A 20,312-nucleotide genomic window follows, 5' to 3' on the forward strand; every position below is an offset into this window, starting at 1 on the left:
GGGACCCTGGGGCCTGGGCCCGAAAAAGCCCACCTGCCCTCCCCCCACGTTGTCTATTTACACGAATAAATGCGGAGGAGGGGGGAGGGGAAGCTTTATTTATAGAAATGACAGTAGGGAGCCGGGTGAGGCCCCCCAGAAGCAAGGTTCAAGTCTCTTGCTTTCTTCCTTAAAAAAAAAAAAAAAAAGAAGAAGGAAGAAAGAAAAAGACAGAAAGAGAAATAGGAGGAGGCTGCACTCCTCATTTTCAGCTTTGGCGAAGATGGATCCACGTTTCATCTTTAATCACGCCAGGCCCAGGCCCATCTGTCTTGTTTACTCTGCCGAGGAGAGGACGGCCTCGGTGGCGACCATTACCTCGACACCCGGCTAACAAATGAGGCCCGGCCCGGCCGCCGCCGCCTCTGCTGCTGCCGCTCTTGGAAGACAGTCTGGATTTTCTTTCTTTGTCCCTCATTCCTGAAACCCAGCGAAAGCATCCTCTGACTGCCAGATAGCACAGTGTTTTGGCCACGGTAACAAACACGCGCACACAGCCTCCTTCCCCCTCCGTGCCCGTTCACCCCCCTTCCACCTTGGGGCCGGGGTGGGGACGACAGGCTGGGGACAGGTGGACGAAGGGTGCCTCGGCTGCGCAGGAGCAGGGCAGGGTAATTGAGTCCGAAAGAAAAAGAGGACCCAGAGACCGGGAGGGCCCTCCTTTGGAAGGTCAAGCCATGGCTGGCGGGGTGAGAGGCCAGTTGCCTTCTGGGAGCTGGACACAACCCTCTCCCCCATCTAGAGTTGTGCAGTGGAGGCTTTTTCTCCTAGACTGAAAGTGAATGTGAAACTAGGAAATAAAATGCCCTTCCCATCTGGGAGATAAGGTTACAGAGACCTCTCCCATAGTTTATCATTGTTGCATTGATTATTATTATTATTATTAATTATTATTATTATAATTTTATGTCATGTGCGTCTGTCCTCTCTCCTATTCTCTTTCTGACATTCCAAACCAGGCCCCTTCCTAGTCCTGGGGCTGCTTGAGTCTAGAACCCTTCGTTGGTGTGAAAATGTGTGTCCTGTACAGAGTGACAATAGAAATAAATGTTTGGTTTCTTGTGATCAGCACGGCGTGTTTTTGTTGAAATCTTGATGTAAAGATGCAGACCAATGCCACCCAGTGTATATTTTAAGTACCCCAGTCCATTCGGCCTCACATTAATGTGGTTGAGGAATTTTTTCAAAGGATCCAATGGGAATTTCTATCTCAGAGGACTGCAAATGGTGGTAGCTGGTGTGTTTTCCTTTTGGGGTGGGTGTGTTTTGTTTGGGGTTTTTAATTTTTTCCCTCTAGTCCAAAAATGGATTGAAAGGACTGGGAGGGCTGACTCCAGTCCCTAATGGGGAGAAAATGTTTCATTGTAGGACACAAGAGGCTTAAGTATGGCAAAAGCTTTCATATTGTGATTTATTTGTCATAAGCAAATAAAATGCGGTTAAAGCTGTCTCTTTCTAGACAGACGGCTCTTTGCTTATTAAAGTTGTGAGGGAGGATTCTGCGCGGCTGGCCTCTTTCCTCCCCGTAAGAAGGTATCCTTTTCCTCTGAGGTGTTTAAGGCTTTAATGAGTCTAATTTTTTGCACAGATGTTTCTGGGTGTTTGCAGGTTTTCAGAGTATTTTTATATTACAAAGGAGCTAGCCGGTGCCATAGCTCAAACTCTGACAAGCAAATAGATAATCAAGAAGACAAATGGCCTCTTTTGTGAAGCCCTGCTCCTGTATTAATTTTCATTTTCTTTCTCATAGAAAGTATCGAAAGTATGACTGGGGACCAAATAGCTTTCTGTCTCTGAGGTCCCAGTCACCCCTAGAATGGAATGGGGGAAGGGGGAGAGGGTGCAAGTGACCCTCAGAAGCTCTGGGGAGGCTTGGGCCACTTTGGGGTCAAGCCCAGGAGAAGTTCTAAGGCTCTGGTCTCGGACTCCGGTCCTGTGGTGGCCCCGGGTACAGCCATCCCGCCCCCCAAAATTTCAGGGCTCTGGAGAGCAAGTGCAATTCAAAGTCGTTTTTCAGTCCCAACTGGCTTCAGAAAATAAAACTAGTCAATTCCACCAGCGCGTTTTACTGTTATTTCTTTTGCATTCCTCCAGTGTGCAGCTCCCGGGTGTTTGAGGCTGGCTAGGGCCCCAGGACAGACCGGCCCAGGGTCCACCGCATGGGAAGGGGTGTTTGAACCGCCCGTTTCAGTGCTGCGGGGAGACTCTTAGCAAATTGCATGGACCTGGAGGTTGAGAGCAGCGAGCTTTGTTTTCAGTAGAATCGCTGGTGTGATGTTTAGCTGCCCAGGGATGCAGCCGCCCTTCCCTTCTAGAGGGGGAAATAGTTCCTAAAAAGCATATTCCACCTCCCCCCCCAGGAATGTCTCTATAGAACCAAATCAAAGCTGCTCTTAGGAAGGTATGAATAGAATAAAAAAAAGATTTCTATGGAGCTTAAAGTTCACAGCCATTCTGTGTAGACAAGAGCTAAGAAAAATGTGAGAATTATACAGAAAACCATTAATCACTTCTTTTCTTTAAATACGTATCCTCTCTCCTTTGTTATTATTCAACAGCAAATCTCCGCAGACCGGCTGTTGGGGGAAAAAAGTGTTAGCCGCCACTCCCGGATCTGCAAGGGGGAAAAATTTGGAACCATAAAGTTGAAAACTTTTTTCTCTCAGTTTGGAAGAAGCTGTTCGTCATGAATGGGATCCGTGGAGTTCAGGCGAGAGGAGGCGAGAGGCGCAAAGGTAACAAAGCCCCCGCCTGGGTTGGCTTTTTTTTTTTTTTTTAATCGTTTTATGAGCTCTTTTACAAGGGAAAGAAGAAATACTCTCTCGCCTCCTTCTTTTTCTTTTTCAACTATCTTCACAGGGTTTTTATGGTGGATGCTTGGTCCGGTTTTGATGCCTTTTATGATGACAGATGCTTGGGTCAGGGACTGACACCTGGAGAGTGTTTGAACTGACTGGGACTGAGGTGTTAGGACCCCAGAAAACCCCCAGAAAAGATAGGGAGGCAGTTCAGAAGTGCTTTCTGGTTTTAGAAAATGCAGCAGGGCCTGGGGAGCCCCAGAATATGTGTGTGTGTGTGTACTGAGTTGAGGTGTACTTGTGGCCTGTGAGTTCCATAACTCTGCTTGTCTACCCTGGGGGCTGGTATCCCACAGGTCTGTTTACCGGTGAGTTGTTGTCACTGCTACCTTCTGGAAAAATGGAAGGCAGTTTTGGGGGGTATAGGTGGATGTCTTCAGTTTTTCTTTTTGTGTCTAGCTTGGGATCCTGGACAAACATTTGCCACTCTCTGGAGCAGGAAACTGTTCTGCTTGCAGGCAAGGTTCGTTGACGCCAGAATCTTCCTCTTTGACTCTGCCCCCTCCCTTTTTCCTGAAGGCTCAGAGTTTAGTTTGCTTTCCTTCTGCTGTCTTGCTTTGGGGGCTCTGTTCCCCGCTCAGGGGCCCTGATTCTGAGGGTGAAGGAGCCAGTAGACTCTGCCTCAGACCAGAATGTGCTGGCCTTTCTTCCTTGGGACTCACTGAGGGTTTGGAAGTAGGAGACTGGCAGGAGAGAGAGAGTTCATGGAGAGGCCACGTTTTCTAGGCGATTAGCTCAGTATTAGAACCACAAAATGACCTCGGAAGCCCCTTGACCTCTCTGAGACTGGACATTGTGTTGGCTCTTGCCTCCTGCCCAGAAGGGAAAGTCACACCTCTGCAGCGAGGGGTCCTTGGGCTGTTGCATGTCCCATCTCCACCCCCCCACGAGACCCCAGCCCTTTTTTTTTTCTATCTTGAAGTTTCTGGATTATTTTTCTATTACTGTCCATTGGAGAGAAAATAAGCAAAAAAAAAAAGCTCAGCTGGGGGAGGGAAGTAGGGTGCTGGTTTCTCTTCCTGTGCAGAGCTCCTTTCCTCAGGCACATTCACCCCCCCATCCTTGTCCAGTCCACCCCTCCTCCTTTCCTGTCCCTTTGGAGGGGGCTGCGGGGAGAAAGACAAAGGGAGACAGATATAAGAGGTCCAGGGGCTTCAGAAAGCTAGGGAAGCAAGCCCCTGGGTCTTAAGGAGAGAGAGGGCCCCACTGTGGTTACTATCTCTCAAGGTCTGTTCTCCAAATCCAAAGCTTCTTGACCCATTTTCTGAAGTCCCTTTGTTTAGGAAGCTATTTCTATAATCACTGTCACCCCCTTCCCCAGTCTTCAATCCCACCCCAGCGACTCACAGTGCCCAACAGAGTACCTCCCCACCAGAGGAGCAAGAGAGATGGGAGAAGGGTCAGTGGAGGCTGTCTGATCATTTCCAGGGACAGCTGTGCCACATTAACCAAAGTTTCCAACAACTTTTAAGAGGTGCATGGGGGATTTGTTAAGATGTGAACTCAACAGAGAGCCTTTCCAAATCTGAATTCTACTTGCTGTATCTTAAAAAAATCTATACCAGCAGCCATCCTCTTAGGAGGGGATAGAGACAAAGAGAGAGACAGACAGACTCCAGCTGGGAAAAGGAAATGTTACCTTCGTTAGGACTAGGAGAAACAGAACCTTGCTGGGATATATGTGGGATGTTGGTTTGCATTTTGTAAATTGTCTCCTATGTCTTGGGGACTGTCTCAGACAAGCAATAACTGGCTTGGCGTTGGTTGGTATCCTCTCCTTTGTCCCTGGGTGGCTTAACAAGTGCAGGGGCTGGTGGCCTTGGTAAGAAAAGGGAGCCAGCAGAAAGGCAAGTTGGACTCCTCCTGAAATGAAAATATTTGGGACTCAGGGGAGATGTGCACCCATAACTCCTCAGAGCAGATAAACTGTTGTGAGCCTATAGAGGCTCAGGTGACAAAGATCTAGTCACCTGGGTCTTTACAACCTACTTTCTGCCACGTGAGGATTAGATCCACGGAAGGGAAAGGGAAGGCTGGGGTTCCTTCAAACGGCAACTGAGGGACTTTCCCCCCACCCTCACTGCCAGACCCCCAACCTCTGTAGAGCTGAGCACGGCCCGGCAGGCTCCCCAGCCCCTTGGGCTCACCTTCTACAATTCTAGCGGCCACCTCTATCCTCGGAACCTTTGGACCGCTCTTCATCCAGTTCGTCGGCCCCCCCATGCTCCCTCCTCTTTGCACCCGCCTGGGCAGAGTGGGGTTGCCGGACCAGCCTGTGCCGGCTGCCGCTGGGGCCGCCCCAGCGCCCGTGGTGGGTCTCCCATGGAAGCGGCGGCCCCGGGAGGGGGGTCTGGTTGGAAAGCGGAGTTGGGAAGTTTCCCAGCGTGAGTTGAGCGCTGACGGATTTGTGATCGGCCATAAAACCGGCGCGTTCAGATTCGTAAATCAATCTTGCCTTTCTCACAGTATAAACGTTCGCTTTATCGGCAGCAAGAAAGCTCTCTGCTCGCGCCCCGGCGCTTGTTTATTTGAACATGGACATTCCCAGGATCCGAAAAGAGTGTGGGCATTTGAACAGAACCTGCCCGGCGTGCCTCCGTGTCACCGGCTTTTCTTTAGCTCGTCCTTAAAATGAATTTACCACTTTTGAGATTGGTGTCTTCCCATGCTCCCGCATACTCTCTCCTCTCTTCTTTGCTACCCCCGCCCCCGCCCTCTATTTTTCTTTTAGGCTTTAGTGGCCTGCTTTTCTTGGGGGGAGGGCAGTTTTAATGGATTTCTCTGGCCAGGACCTTGCAGGGAGTTGCCCTCGCTGGAGCCGGGCGCGCGGATGAATTCAATACCAGTCTGCGTTTTGTATCTGCACAATCAAAGCCGATCACCCCCCTACAGAGCCCGGGCCGCCGGCGCCCCACCCGAGCGTTGAGAGCGGTATTCTTAGGGGATCAGGCCGGCCCAGTGCTCGGCCGGGGCCGCGCCGCCGCTCCCGCTGGACCCAGACGCCGTTTTTTCCGGGGTGGTGAGGGCACCTGGGTCCTCAACTTCTCCCCCTCGAGTTGCTTTTGGTTGAGACCCCTCCAGACAAACCGCTGGCGGCTCCTCGGCCCCCTGCCCCCGCCCCAAACCACATCTGTTCTTTCCTGTCGGCCGGCCCCTGCGGCTGCCCCAGAGCTGCTGAAGATAAGGCTGGAAGTGTGGGCTGGGCGAGGGGCTCCTTCAGGAATGTCTTCTCTGCTTCCCTTTGCAACCCCATCCCACACCGTGGCCAAAGACTCCGATTCGATTCTGGGACTCTGGTCATATCTGGTCTGCTCCTTCTGGCGCCAAGCTGTATGTGAAGGTTTGGAAGGATGTTTTGTTTTGTTTATATCTGAGATGAAGAAGTCTGTGTATGTTTCTCTCTCTAGGCAGAGGGGATGGATTTCTTCTATCAGCACCGGTGTTTAACCCTTCAATATGAAACCCCTCATCTTTTTCCTATTGATCTGTCTCCATTGTCTGCTGATTGGAAGCATGAGGGGGTCCTAACACCTGGAAAATAGGAACTGGGTTGTCAGGCCAACTTCAAAGCCTCTTTCTTCCCTCTCCTCCCCTCCAGTTCAAACCTCTAGCTATCTTCACTGGTGTGTTGGGGGTGGGGAGGGACTGAGGCAGGGTGTGACAGAAGTACCCAGAGATTGAGCGCCCACTTCTTTTGTGTAGGAATCTTCTTAGTCCAGGTCTTTGTCTCTAGAGTGTATTCTCAGTAGAATTTGGTTCCCTATAACAGTAACAACACAAGGAAAAAAAGTCCCCCTTGTGGTTACTCTCAACTCTGGAAGCTCCCAAGTCATCTCTTCACCCTGTCCCTTTTCTGCCCTTTCAAAAGGTACCACAAAAGATTTTTTAAAAAAGAATTAAAGCCTTCTTTATACACATATAATCTGGATCTATGAAATGTTTCTTTTGAAGCTGGTCCCTTTAGAAATTTTGTTGGTCCTGTAAGGAAGAGGGGGAGTATGCCCCCACTAAAATACCCTAGGAGTGAGGGTAAAATAGAGTTGGGGAGAATGTTAATGTTAAAGGATGTAGAGAGAGGAACTGGATGCTGAGAAATCCAGGGGCTTGGAGAAGGACTCTGTGCCCATCCCACCCCACCCCCCAGACGCCCCTGCAGACTATTTCTGCACCTTCACAAACTAAGCAGAAGCAGGAGGAGAAGGGAGAGAGGAGAGGTGGGCTGTGGGTAAGTGTGTGTCTGGGGGGGATGCTGGTTAGGAAGTGTAGAAACAGCAGATACAGATATGAATGTGGGAAAGAGAACTGGCTACTATTCCATTGGTGGGTTGGGGGGAACCTATTTTGCAGGAAAATTTCTCCTCCTGAAGGGGAAGGTCATAGTGGTCCTTTGAGCCTGAAATCGAAAGACCCCCTTCCCCCTCCTGGTCACGTGATTCATTAAATAATTAATGCCGAGGTTGCAGAATAGATATGTATTCGTCAGGAAAATCACAGGCTCGGTCTCCCTGTTTCTGACGTGCAATTCAACTGTCCTTTGAAAAACAAGCCTGTACCCCGAGAAAAAAAAAAAGAGAGGGAGAGAGAGAGGGAGAGAGAGAGAAAAAGAGAGGGAGGCAGCAATAAAACAGCCCCGCAGCCGGAGCCACACCGCGGGCTGGGGTATTGTAAGTAGAAGGGATTTCTCACTACCTACCGCGTCTTATATGTCCATGTAAATTTATTGTTTGTTATTAATGTTATTGTCGTAAAATGTGACAAATAGCCATCTTCATTTCCTGCCATTTCTCTTCACATGGTGCTCTGTGTGTTTGTACCCATTGAGGCATTGCATAGAGATTTTAGGAATATTCCTCTTCTCTATCTCTCTCTCTCTCTCCCTCTCCTCCAACCTTTTTCTTGATTTATAGCAATATGGGTGTCAGCTTCTCGGCCGGCATGCCAGCCATTGTGTGTGTATGTGTGTGTGTGTGTGCGTGCGTGCGCGTCTGCGTGTGTTTGTGAGCGAGTTGTGTTGTTTATGGCCATGTCTTCGATAAATCATTTCTCACAGAAAATGATGTGGAAGCTGGGCTATTTCTGCGGCCGGGAAAGAGTCACTCTCGGAGGCACTTCCTCTCTCTCTGCTCTGCTCCCAGGAGTTGGTTATTTCAGACGATTTACAGTAATATATCAGCAGTTAATATGAAAGCTCTATAGCTGGAGGTCTTAAATTACAGCATCTGTGATTATCAATTAAGGCGAGATTTGTATAAATTTGGTAAACTAGAAATGCCTCATTGGCATATAAACCCAGTCAAAGACCACGACCTAATATAAAAATTATACTTGCGAGCCTGATAACAGCCAACATTCCTGCAGCAGCAGAGAGAGCTTCATTTTTTAGCGGTTCCCCTCCAGGAGTTTGGCTGCTCCGATGCTGCCGGGGGTAAAGAACCCAACTCTGAAGGCAGAAGGAGCCTGGGGGAAAGAGAGGTGGAGGCAGGAGAAGAAATTACTGAAGTTGAAGGCAAAGATATTTGCAATCCATGGGGACCAAAAAGAAGTCCTCTGCAACTGGAGGGGACTGAAGGGATTTGGTTATAGTGTTCAAGCTTAACCTATAGGACTGACGGGTATGACAGAGTGTTGAGGGTGGGATTGGAGCTACCCAAGCTGGGGGAGACAATGGAGGCAGAGGCTGAAGGGCAGGGAGGGAAGCTGAAAGCTTTGGCTCCCCACCCTTCTGTCTAACAAAACAAGGAAGTGAATTCACACCCTAGTAGCCTTCCTTCGACCTCCTGAAACAAAGAAAGTTTCCTCAGCGATGAGGGACTGTGTGTTGAGGGCTAAAGGAGGGAAAAGTTCTGTAAGTTTTTCTAGAAGAGAAATGTTTCCAGGTGGTCTCAGAAAGTTGGAGAGCATTTCAGGACACAGGGTGTGTTCCTCTCCCTAAGTCCCCATCCAAAGAGGGAGCAAATGGGGTACAGATTGGGAGTGGGAGAGGTCGCAGTACCTCCCCACTGGGGAGGGGTCTGCTGGTTGAGAGTAAAGCCAGAGGTGGCTTTTGGGGATGTTATGAACTGCCCCCCGCCAAAGTTGTTATGGATGAGAGGCAGAGGGAGCCTTGGCCAAGTTCGGTTGGGGCTGCTAGCATCTCCTTCCCTGGCTGGAGCCCGGCCAACTGACTTTATAGCCACTATTATCTGTGATACTTAACTCTGCCTGCTAGTGTAAACCTTTGAGCAGGAAAATTAGAGTGATGCCGCGCCCAGGTGTTAATTATTCATGGCATCAGCTGTGCCTTGGAGCGGCTGCTTAGGCCCCAGTCCACCTAGGAGCTCACTCCCACGCTCTGCTCCAAGTGGGCACTGAGCCCTGTCCTTGTTAACAGACAGCTTTTGGGGTGGGTGGTAGGTGAGGCCTCCCAATTTGGGAGTCTGGGTTGAAAAGGGTTTAGTGAGAAAGAGAAGGAGAAGGCCAAGACCCTAGGCTGGGATGGAGTGGGGGGTGTTACCTGGTCTCGCTAAAAGGAGCTGGGGAGAGACTGGATTCAAGGGCAGCTTTGACAGGGCTGGAGATCATGGGGAGTTGGGAAGGACTGGAGAAGCAGTAGAGAGACCTGAGGGATAGGGGGCTCCAGACCCTTCAGGCCCCCCATCCTTGGTGTTGGAGAAGCCCCCCACCCCTCAGTGTGGGAAGCAACTATTTCCTTCTCCCTCACCTGGGAAGTGATGGGGGCAGGGGTAAATGTGGAGAGGGCGAGTTCACCCTCAATCCAGTGCTTCAGGATTGAGGCTGAAGTCTTAGAATCCCTGAACCAGGGGGAAGGGAACAGTTGGGTGTTGGTAGCTTCTGAGCTCAGCCTGTTTTGGAGGGTGGAGAACAGCAGAAGAAGGCTGAAGGGTTTGCTCTCTGGGACAGGCCAGAGCCTCGGAGGAGAGCTGGGAGCCAACCACACAGGCCCTTGCCCCTGTGCTTCCAACTCCCCTTTCTGCTGTCGCCCCCATCACGGTGGAGGCCTGATATCCGCCACCCCCCCCCCCCCCCCCCGCGTTTCCCCTCTGTTCTTTCTGCCCCCTTCAGGTCTTTGTCTCTTCTGGCCCTGGGGATGCCCCCTCCTCTTCTCTTCCCTAGGAGACAAAAGCAGGAGAGCATCCCTCTCTACCATTATCTTTTAGCCCGTCTCCGGCCCCTTGCTAAATCTTCCTGTGTGAGGCCTAATGTCTTCCATCCAGGCATACAGGCCTACCCTCCAGATCAGCAGGTTTGTTGTTTTTTAAACATTTGGTTCATGTAGCCATGAAGTGCCCTGCCTCTTACAGTTCTGGACGCAGGCACGTGCGCGCGCACACACACACACACACACACACACACACACACACACACACACACACACTGTTGGCTTTTGTGCTGTTCAGGAGATGGGGCAGAATGTATTTGATAGAAGGGGCTTTAGGAAAGCTGCTGACTCTTATCTTCTCCCCAGACTCTGCTAGAGTCCACTTTTGTGTATATAATTATAGTGTTTATCCCTGTGCCTTTACGAAGCTGGGCTGCCAATGCTTTAATGAGCAGAGGAGTTAGATGAGGAGAGAAAGTTCGAAGGAAAAAAGAGAGGGTCCCAGAAAGAGAAGCAGCAGCAGTTTCCCTTTCTGAGGAGGGAGGTCAAGGCAGAGCCCAGGAGAGGATGGCAGGGAGAATGGCGACAAAGGCCACTCAGAGGGGCAGGCAGGCTGTCCTGGCAGAAGGCACTCTCCAACTTGGATAGGTACATACACAAGAGTTAAGTGAGAAGGGAAGTGGAAAGGAAATCACTCACTTTGGCCCGCTTCTATGTAGAAGATGTCTCCATGGAAGAAAGGTGAGTTCCCCCCCCCACCCCCAAAAGGACAGGGCCCTGAGACCAAGGGCTCCACATTGCCCAGAGGCCAGCCTATTAAGTGAGTCCAGAAGTGGTTTCTGGAGACACTCCGAAGTTGAAGTCCTTAGCAAAGCCCAATTCAAATTCACTGAAGACAAAGAGAGAAGCAGAGTGTGAGAAGACAAAAAGACTGTGAGAAAGGGACAGAGACCACAGAGATGGTTAGAAAAGGCAGAGAAAGAAAGAGAGGGAGGGAGGGGGAGAGAGAGGAGAAAAACAAATAGAGACATGCAGAGAAAGAGCCCATCCCCTTGGGATGGGCAGCATTGAGGAAAGGGCTGTAGGGTCTGGAAGCTCCTCCAGGCTCTCGGTTTTCTAACAGGCAGCTGCCCAAAGCCGAGGCCATCCCAGAGGCAGCGTCTCTAGAGTAGGCCCCGGGGGCGCTAAATCAGGTGTGAAGCAGCTGGGGTAGGAACTGGTGTTGGGAATGGCCAAGATGTCTTGGGCACTTCAAACTCCTCTTCTACCACCATCTTTAGTGACTTAAAGATTGGAACCTTCCCAAAGAGAATCCCACCCTGGGGTGGGCTGCTGCTTGTGTCAGTCTCTCACACCGGGACCCTGGGAATCCTTCCTTGGCCTCTTTCCCCCTCCTGCGTTTGGTCTCTTTCCCTCTTCAGGGGCAGGGAGAAGTTGATCTTCCAGCAGCCTGAGAACTTTCCCTTTCACCTCCAATCCACATCTCCCTTGAAGCCCTGGCCAGAACGCATGGATGTTACCCTCGCTAATCTCCTTCTTTCTCCATCTTTCTGGAAAGTAAAGGAAAAAGGGAAAGTTTCCACCAGCCTAAGCAGCTTTAGACAACTCCAGGGAAAATGGAAAACGCAAACCTTGCTCGCCTGTCCAGTCCCTCCCCTGGCCGCCGCTGGGCTCCCCCGTCGCGCCCCCCATGCTCCCGTCCCGTCCTGCTCAGAATGCTCTCCCTTCCCCTCCCTCCTCCGCCGGGCCGGACATATGGAACCCATTTCGCCGGTGACATTGAAGAGCCGCTGCGCGCCCGCCTTCCGCCATGGCGCCCCCGATTCCCCGCGCCCCGGCAGTCGCCGCTCCTCTCGCCCGGCCGCTCGGCCAGCTAACGCCTCGAAGCCTCGACCCCGCTCCGCGCCGGGCCCGCCCGCCTCCCGCAGCCCCACGCGGCCGGCCGCGCGCCGCCTCGAGGGCTGAACAAAGCGGCGGCCGCGGCAGGCGGGCTGGGGGAGTGCTTCCGGGCCTCTCCCCGCGTCGGCCGGCGGGGCCGGGATGCTGCCGGCCGCTCAGCCCCGCTGGCGCCCCGGGACCCGGGCCCGGCCAGCCGCCTGCCGCTCCCCGCGCCCTAGCCGAACCGCACAGGTAGGTGCGGACTCCGGGCCGGGCTCGGGGTGAGAGCGGGGTGCCCGAGATCCCCGCGCCCCGGTCTGGGAGGACAGTCGGATCGGTTCGAGACAGAGATGGGGGCGAGTTTGAAGAGGCAGTGAGGGCGGGCGGAGGGTGCGGGGCGGTGTGCAGGAATGCGGGGTGTGGACAGGACCCAGCTAGGGCCTGGGGAGCGCTGGGGCTCAGGAAAGGCGGTGGAAGCTGCGGAGAGTTTTCCAGGGGAATTGGGAGCTCCGGGTTGTGCGGCAAATGAGAGGGGCAGCTGCTGGGGTCGGGGGGGCTGGGTCCTGCTCCCAAAGTCCAGCTGCCACCATGGGCAGAGCCTACTAGCACCTCGCGGGTTATTTGAAGCTGAAACTACAAGGGGCTGCGCTAAGGACGGGTGTTAAACTGAGAAGGTAGGAGACGGGGTGATTTATGGCTTCAGAGAAGCTGTGTTTACTCCCTGCCTCCTCTGGAAACCAAAAACCAAACAGAGCAGAGGCGGGAGAAGCCTCTCTCTTTGGAGTGGAAGGCGATGCCAGGTTGATTCACTGGGATTTATTTTTCCAGATGTGGGGAAATGGTGGGAGCTGTCTCTTGGCAGGGGCAGGATGTGAGATGTAAGCAGAGTGTGCAGGTACACACACGTAGGTGTGTTTTGTGTGAGTGCACATGTGTATTCCGGTCGGGGTCTGTCGGGTACAGCATTGCTTTACAAGGGAGCACACCGCAGCTGCACGGGGACCTGGCGTTCTCAGGTCTGGGTACCCAGGACCTGGTTGCTCTGGACATTCTCTGTTGCCTCGTGCCCTCTCCATGGGGGAGTGCTCCTGCAGTCTGTGCTCTTTCCTCCCACAGCCACACACAGCAGTGCCCGCTTGGCCTGGTCCCTGGCCCCTCTGTGTCATCTGCCCACGCCGCCTGATCTTCACTTTGAACCTTTAACTTTGCCATGCGAGACTAAGGAATTAGTGAGCACAGCTGGGTTGGGAAGGGGGGTGGGAGAAAACGGCCTGAAGTGGTAGGGGCTGTTGGTGGTTTGAGGCTGGTGTGGGCTCCACTAGTACTGCTCAAATTCCCCCAAAATCTCTGTTTGGGAGAGGGGCGGGTGAGCACAAAGGGGACCAGAGGAAAGGAGCCATGCAGGATGATGGGGGTGGGAGAAAAATATTTTGACCCCCAGATAGTTATTTCCGCAGGCCAGCCAACCGGTGGCTCTTGCATTTCTGTCCAGACACTGGGCTTTGCCTGGAAATTGTTTTGCATTAAATTTTCTCAGCCGCAGAATTATCTTTCCTCGCCTCCAGCTAAACTTGCATTTTTCCACCAGACACTTGGGCCCCGCACCAATGAAATCTGAGAGGAAGCGGCTGGGCCCTAAGTGGCTGTAATTTAATTGATTTTATCATAAATCATCAACTTGATGAAGAACCCGAGGTTTCAGTGAAGTAAATTGATATTAATGGGAGTTTCTTGAAATGCAAACTCGCTGCATTGTTGGGGCATTTTGAGCTGGGAGGTGGATTACATGTAGGGTCCCAAGAGCAGAGAGCCTGTACCTGGAGCCCAGCACAGCTTTAGGGGGTCGGGAAAAGCTAGCTGCAAGGGGCAGCTGTAGGCAGACCGGTTTCTGTAGGGGAGAAGGCAGAGAATGGAACATTGTTGGGGAGGGAACAGAGTCTGACTCCATGAACCCTGGCTGGCAGTCCTGGGAATGCTGGTCTCCCAGTGGGGGGAGGCAGTTGGGGAAGCTGGTAGGTGTGTGGGCAGAGTTGGGGGTCGGGTGAGAAGGCCAGGCTGGTACAATGGGTGCATTGACTCCTGGTTAAAAATTGCCAGGTTGAAGCCTTCCTCCTCTAATTACACAAATTAATTATTTACTGCTCAGGTTGCTATGTCTGAAAATAGTACTTTTGATTTGGTGATGAAGGTGGAGAATAACCCACCCCTGACACAGAAGAGCAGTAAAAATCAGTGCACTAGTCTCTGAGGGGACAGGAGTGGGGTTGGCACTCAGTTGTGGGGGTGTAAGCATTTAAATTCCAAGAGGAAATAGTCTGATTTTGGATGAGATGGTGCCCATTATTATCTGAAATCGGTTTATGACTGCTTATTGTCACTCACTTTTACATCACTACAAAAGAACCACAAACTGTCAGCTCAAAAGGGAAGATCATTAGCCCAAGCCCTCCCCTCCACACATGTGATCTGGCTTTAGGGATGGGGAAAACTGAGGTCCCGTGAAGTCTCTGCTTCAGATTACACAACCAATCTGGACCACCTAGAATCCAAGCCTCCTGACTCTCAAACCTATCCTTTATGTATGACTTTTGGCAAGCCACTTCCTGGCTCTGGACCTCAGTTTCTCTCTTTGGCAGTGGTAGCATTGGGCAGGACACTCCCTGAGTTCTTCCAAGTTCTGACCTTGAGTAACTCTCTAGTGCTTGGGAGCAACTCCTTTTTGTTGCTCCTGGGGTTCTGAGGGCATCTTGAGTATAAAAGTCACTATGTGCATGCATATTTGCAGTATACATGAAGTTTGTGTATGTCCAGAGGAGTGCATGGTTATTCAGACTGATGAGAGGAAATCACTGGAATCGGGACTATTCCTCCTCCTGAAGGTGTCCTTATTCTCAGCAGAGGAGAAGCCCAAGCCTAGAGCACTGGAGATAGAAGACAGTGGGAGGGGCTAGCTGGCTGGGTTGGGCCGGGATTGGCATTTGGAGGGGAGCTAGGGAAGGAGGGGCTCAGCCTCAAAGAGCAAAGCACTTTCTCTGCCAGGATTCAGAGCTGAGGCTCGAATTTTTGGGAATACAGCTTTTGAAGTCCCTCCAATGGCAGCCCAGGGACCAAATTATGGTTTCAGAATTTAGATTCTGAGACAGAAGACCACCATCACCACTCCCAGCCTCACTTTGCCCCCTGAGCCTTTGGACACAGGGGACCATGGCATTACACTAGGTCTCCTCCCAGGGAAGCCAGGACAGAAGTCCTGCAAGGTAGATGACCCCTGTCTTCTTGCTCTTATTTTCCATTTCTTCTCCCAACTGGGGGGAAAAAGATAAAATTCAAAAGAAGTGGGGGTTTCTCAGAAGTGGCCTGGCTGTGAGAAGGGAGATTTCTTGTAGGATCAGGGATATGGGGACGCTAGCAGAGGAGGGGAGGCTTCCAGAATGCCTTAGGAAGTGTTGTCAGGGATATGAATTCTGGTGGAAGAAGTGAGAAGAGAGGAGAAACAAATTCATTTTGGGGGCGATTCTGGAAATCAGAGTTCCTGGCCAGATAATCCCAAGAGGAAATGTCTGTTTTTGCCCGAGACTTCTTAAAGTCTCACCCCAAACCCTATTTGAGAGAAATTAAAAAAAAAAAAGAAAGGGCCAGGAGGCCCAGATTCTGGGCCTATCCCATTCTGACTTTGGAGTTTTATATTTGGAGGCAGTTCAGGAGGCCTTCCACTGATTGGTCATTAATCCCGTGAGTTATTGTCTGCTAAACAGAGGTCAGTGGGAGAGAGGCATCTGATCTGTCAGGAGAGACCTGCACAGTCAGTCCCTCACCGCAACTCCCTGGGACCTATTCCTCCCTTGCCAGCTTCTCTCTTCCTTCCCCAGCAATCTCCCCACACCCCCATCCCCGACCCCAGGCCCCCAACTGTCCAAGATTCCCCCTCTCGCCTTGCCCACGTTTTGTCTCGACATCCATCTGCAGGGGTGGGATTTGCCAGGCTGGGACAGAGCTTCTAGGTGAGGCGGGACCCCTGATACAGTGGAGCTCATACCCAGCTGGTCCGCGGCATGGCCTCCTTGCTCACTGAGCAGACTCTGCAAGCCCTTGTGGGAGCCTTGTTTTGTCTTCCTCCTTTTCTCGCCCCCACGCCTGGGGCTAGGGGAGAGTTCAGCTCGGAATTTACTTCAATCTCGGCCTTTTTCTTCTTTCAATCTTGGCTTCTACTGAGCCGGGTCTACACCGGCCTCCGCCCAGGCGGGAAATCTTCCTTCCTCTGTCCCTTTGTTCCTACCGGCTCAGGCATCGTAGAAAGGTGGTAGTTCGGGATCCAAATACCAAGAGCGATTTGCGGTAGCATTTCCCATTTTACACCCCCCAGTCTTTGAAATTTTATTAATATTTAAAAGAGATGGCGATTCAGGTGTGTGTGTCTGTGTGTGTGTGTGCGCGCGCGCTTTTCACAACTCTCCGAGGCCACAGAGTTGGACAGTGAAGCTGGAGAAGTGAGAGACCCAGAACCCAGACAAGGCCAGAAAGAGATTGCTAAACACCTCCCCACCCCCAGCCCCCACTCCCAGGTCTTGGCTTCTCAGGGAGCCTGGTGGGCAAGTCAAATTTGGGGCTGACTGAGCTGGGGGCTAGGCTGGGGCGGGGGTGGGGAAAATCCCTTGGACATCCCACAGCTGATACCAGAAATCGATTTTAAAGGAACTAGCCAGTTTGTCCTTATTGAGAGGAGAATTTTCGTTTGTTCTTTGATGATTTTTTGGGCACAGAGGGAAAAGATCTCCAATGGCCTCCAAGGATGGGCCCCCCGGTGATTGCTTAAGGAGATTTTAAGGGCCCGGTGTCCTGGTACTGGGTATGGATTAGGAGTGGGGGAGTGAGTGGTCTAGCTCTGGGGAAACAGGAAAGAATGTCTATGAAGGGGGGAATTTTCTCTTGATTTTTGCCTTTATTATTAATTTCTAAGGTTTCTGTGTCTTAATCTCTTAAATTAAAAGAAAATATTTCTCTCTCTCTCACACTCACATACACAGACACACACATACACACACGGTAAGTTGCCCAAATTTCCCCACTTGAAATCCAGGAAGAGATTGTTCCCTCTCCTCTCTCTAGTCTCCCCCTAAATTAGGACTTCACTATCAGGGATGATAAATCCCTCTCTCTTCCTTTTCCAGACCTCAAAGTCTTCCCTCCATCCCCGCTGGTGATTCCCACCCCAAGTTTCCTGCCCAGGCTCCTCACTGCCCCACTCTGTCCCCTGAAATTTGGAAGGTCTCTAGCCTGCAGAGGTACCTCAGACGAAAAGGCTGCCCTGGAGCTGCCGTTCTACCATTCATCCCCCATCCTCCCAGCCCCCAAAAGGGGCTATCTGCCAACCAGAAATCTCCGGAGAGAAATAATAAGGTCCAAAAGGAAACCAAACTGGGATCTAATTGTGTCTCAAGCATTTGGAAGGGGCTTTGCTCTCAGAATTACTTAAGAAGTCCTTACTGTATTTCCTACTGCATTTGGGGGTGCATGTCCTCTGAAAATTTGCTCCAGGTTAGCTTGCTTTCTCCCAGCCCTCCTTTTCACTCCCACTCCACTGCACTCCACCTCCATGTGTGGCCAGAAGGGACCACAAGAATCCAGGCTCAGAGCGGGGAGGGGTCCACTGCTGTGTCTGGAAAACTCCTCTGCCCTTGGCTTAGCTCCAAGCTGATCCTCTTGTAGGCCCGCAACTGACTGGATGTCCCTGGGTTCTCCCTTTATTCATTGGGACGAAGCCGTGCAGGTCCCACAAGTGACCAGGTCCTTCTCTTCTCTTAATTTCACAATGACTCTCTCTCTCTAGTGGCAGTAACAGCTAGAAGAGTTGGAGGGTCTCAGGTACATTCTTGACTTTTTAAGACTTAAAAAAGATCCAAAAGGTGCTGGTCTCTTAAACCTCTAGAAGTCTCGGTGAGTGAATCACTGACCCACCAGGCCTAGGGCTACATAAAGTCCAATCCAACAGGTCTCTAACCAGGGTCTGGAGATCTCAGGACAGACTCTTTGTAGCCTTGACTGTTTTCTCTGAGGGTCCTGGCTTGAGCCTCAGCAGTGGGTCCAGCTTGGGTATTTTCTTTTCTTGATACTAGTAATAAACATAGAAAAATGGCTTTCACTTTCCATCTTCACCTCCCCACCCCGCTCAGCCACCAACTCTCTAGGCAGACATTAGGATCCTAGGGACCTCACAGTAGGAGATTCTTCAACCGGTTCCTTGCTGGAGGTTAGGAAGGCCAGAGTCCCCCTCTCCACTCCAATTCAGCAGGGCCCCAGGAAACTGGCTGTTCCAGCCCCTGAAGTAAGCCTGACTTAGTGGGCCTGAAAGAAGTGGGGACTGGAGGAGGCCAGGGGCCACACCTTATGAGAGTAGACAGTGGGACCCTTTCTCAGCCCAAAGCAAAGCCAGTGAGTGGGGAGCTATGGGGTGCGAGGAAAGACTCGCCTTACACCGACACCCTCTCCTGGAAGGGAGACAATAGCTGGAAACCATCTCTCACCTTTGTTCTCCCAGTCCCTTCTCTCCTGGTCCATCCAGATGGGAAAAAGCAAAAGCCAAGGATTGTAACCAGGACGTCACAGGGTAGTAGCTGGCTCTGTCTACGCAGAGTTAAGAGAACAAGATTTCCAAGCTGCCTTCGTAGAAAAGAGAAACTGCTGGACTTCTATTTTATCCTCTAAGCCCGGAGTCAGCAGTTCTGCCAAGCTGCAAACACTCCTGCTTTTGGAAAAGTCCTGGTGCTTTTTTTGTCTTTTTCTTCCACCAGGAACGGCTCTTCCCCACCCCCTGCCCCAAATCTGCAGACACCTACATTCTTGCCTCCTGTCTTCCTCCTACAGGCCTCCTAGCCTTTCCCTGCCCTTCTAAAACACAGTCTAAGACAACTTGAGCTTTTGTAGTTTTCCTCACTTGTTTCAAGAGTCCTAAATCTTGCAGAGCTAAGAGAAGTAAACAGATTTGTTCTGAACAATAATAATAATAAAAATAACTATCCTCCATCTCTTTTGCCAGTGTATTTAAAATTAAGCCATTTTGCTGGTTCTTCGGATCTTCTTAGAAGTACAAATGTCCTTATCACCTCTTAGCTCCTTCTGCCTATCCGGAGGTGAGAATCTTAACAGAAACTTCTCCGTGAAGTTCTTACAGCCTCTCTATTGCCAGCAGTGTCTGGAACGCAAGCTAAACACAAGGTCTTCCTTTTGTCACTCTCTCCTCAACCCCCCTCCCCTCCAAGATGGTCTGGATTTTTGAAGTAATCACTCACCGCTTGTTGTCTGTTCTCAAAAATGGGAGGGGGCTTTGGAAAAGAAAGGTCTGGTCCCCCCCCCCCTTCAGGTTGGAAACTGGGCCAGGAGATTTGCCGGGAGAGAGGAGTAGAGGGTGTGGGGGAGAGAAGAAACAGACTGCTGAGACTCTGCAACCAGTCCCGCAAGAGTGAAACTACTTAAAAAAAAAAAGTCCTAGTGTTCCCTCTGCAAATGAATGCAGAGGGGCACCCAGGAACCATCCCCCCACCCCCACAAGGCCAGGGCCTCCCAAGCAACTTCTCGGCTTAGACAGAATGGTTTACTAGTGGTGGTGGGGAGCTGTGAACTCCACCAGCTTTGCCTTGTCTTTGCGCTCCTCTTCCTCCCCCACCAAAATCTGAATTTAAAAATTTACCTGTCCTTAAAAAACAAAAACTTAAAAGCTCTACCTTCTTTCCTTTCTCACTCTTTTTTTTTAAACTGGGGGGGGGGCGTTCAAAAGGCCCCCCTCCCCCATTACCACCATCACCTTCCTTCCTTATCAGGCATCTAAGCTTGCTAAAGGGGGAGAGGTGGGGGTGTGTGTGAGCTTGTGTGTGTGTGTGTGTGTGTGTGTGTGAGAGAGAGTGTGTGTGTCTGTGTGGTTTTTTTCCCTGTGCAAAAGCAGAGGCCATTGTTACGGAGAGTAGGGCGTACCAGTCTTATAGGGCAACCGCACTGTGGCGGCTTGGCCGTGCCGGAGCCCGGAGCTGGATTCTCGGCGAGCTGAGCCGCCGAGCACCTTTCGGTCTTCTATTTTTCTCCCGCTCCCCTACCCCCTCCCTCCTGCGCACCCCCGCTCCTAAGCCGAGTGAATTGAAGCGGACGCCGAGCGGCTCCTCCGGCCGGTCTGCCCCTCGGGCTCCCCAGCCGGGGTGGCTATTGGGGAGGGGGGCGACGCCGCTTTAAACAGTGGTCTTTTTTTCCTTTGCCTTCAAGGAGGGGAGATTTCTCGCCTGCCGCTCGCGCTGGGGCTCGATGTGAATATATATTATGTCTGCCTGTTCTCCCCTCGTCGGTGGCTAAGGTAAGCTGGACTGAAATAGGCTATCAGTTTGTGAATGGCGGAGAGTATGTCTCAATGATTTATGGCCCATATGACTCCAATCTCGGTTCAAGAAGAGTTCACA

The 20,312-nt window shown here is 51.5% G+C and overlaps 1 protein-coding gene and 1 long non-coding RNA gene across 2 annotated transcripts in view; one reads left to right on the top strand and one right to left on the bottom strand.

Annotated features, from left to right (window-relative positions):
* Window positions 1-20,312, top strand: part of HOXB3 (homeobox B3) — a 26,900-nt gene continuing 6,588 nt past the window's right edge. The window contains exons 1-3 of the mRNA XM_020870715.2: window positions 1-515; window positions 2,598-2,774; window positions 20,122-20,209. The gene's annotated coding sequence lies outside the window, so the exon portion shown is untranslated. The remainder of the gene's footprint in view (window positions 516-2,597; window positions 2,775-20,121; window positions 20,210-20,312) is intronic.
* LOC110123036 (uncharacterized) lies at window positions 18,722-19,765 on the bottom strand. Its single transcript, XR_002309414.2, has 3 exons — window positions 19,593-19,765; window positions 19,161-19,239; window positions 18,722-19,075 (listed from the first exon to the last, which is right to left on the bottom strand). It is a non-coding gene; the product is annotated as an uncharacterized lncRNA (long non-coding RNA).

Source organism: Odocoileus virginianus, chromosome 17 (genome assembly GCF_023699985.2).
Source record: "Odocoileus virginianus isolate 20LAN1187 ecotype Illinois chromosome 17, Ovbor_1.2, whole genome shotgun sequence".
NCBI classification, from domain to species: Eukaryota; Metazoa; Chordata; class Mammalia; order Artiodactyla; family Cervidae; genus Odocoileus; species Odocoileus virginianus.